At 52.4% G+C, this 477-nt stretch overlaps 1 protein-coding gene across 1 annotated transcript in view; it reads right to left on the bottom strand.

Moving 5' to 3' along the window:
• LOC104532166 (double-stranded RNA-specific adenosine deaminase-like) overlaps window positions 1-477 on the bottom strand; it is a gene marked incomplete at its 5' end in the record, with an annotated part of 6,096 nt that overhangs the window by 3,613 nt on the left and 2,006 nt on the right. The window lies entirely within an intron of this gene.

Genomic DNA, 477 nt, shown 5'->3' on the forward strand with positions numbered 1-477 from the left:
CTGCTCAGATTAATGGCAATGAATTAAATTGATTTTCCTTCCCCAAGTGGAGTCTGTTTGGCCCGTGCCCATCACCGGTGAGTGAGCCCTCCCTGGCCTCATTCCAACCCACCAGCCCTTTGTTGTGATTCTCTCCCCATCTCACCAGCTGGGGAAAGTGAGTCCGGGACCTCATGGTCTAACCTGTGGGTGAAACCACCACACTGGGCTACCTAGGGTTAAATTTTAGCCTTGGTTTGGGGTTTTTGTGTGTGTGCGGGTTTTTTTTTGTTTTGTTTTGTTTTTTTTAAGCTGCTGCAAGGAATCCACTAGGACAACACAAGAGACCTGGAGCAGCTAGAACAAGTCCAGAGGAGGCCACCAGGATGATGCGGGGGCTGGAGCAGCTCTGCTGTGAGGGCAGGCTGAGAGAGTTGGGGCTGTTCAGCCTGGAGAAGAGAAGGCTCTGGGGAGACCTTCTAGTGGCCTCCCAGTACC

The sequence above is a fragment of the Antrostomus carolinensis genome, unplaced genomic scaffold (genome assembly GCF_000700745.2).
Source record: "Antrostomus carolinensis isolate BGI_N321 unplaced genomic scaffold, ASM70074v2 scaffold6991, whole genome shotgun sequence".
NCBI classification, from domain to species: Eukaryota; Metazoa; Chordata; class Aves; order Caprimulgiformes; family Caprimulgidae; genus Antrostomus; species Antrostomus carolinensis.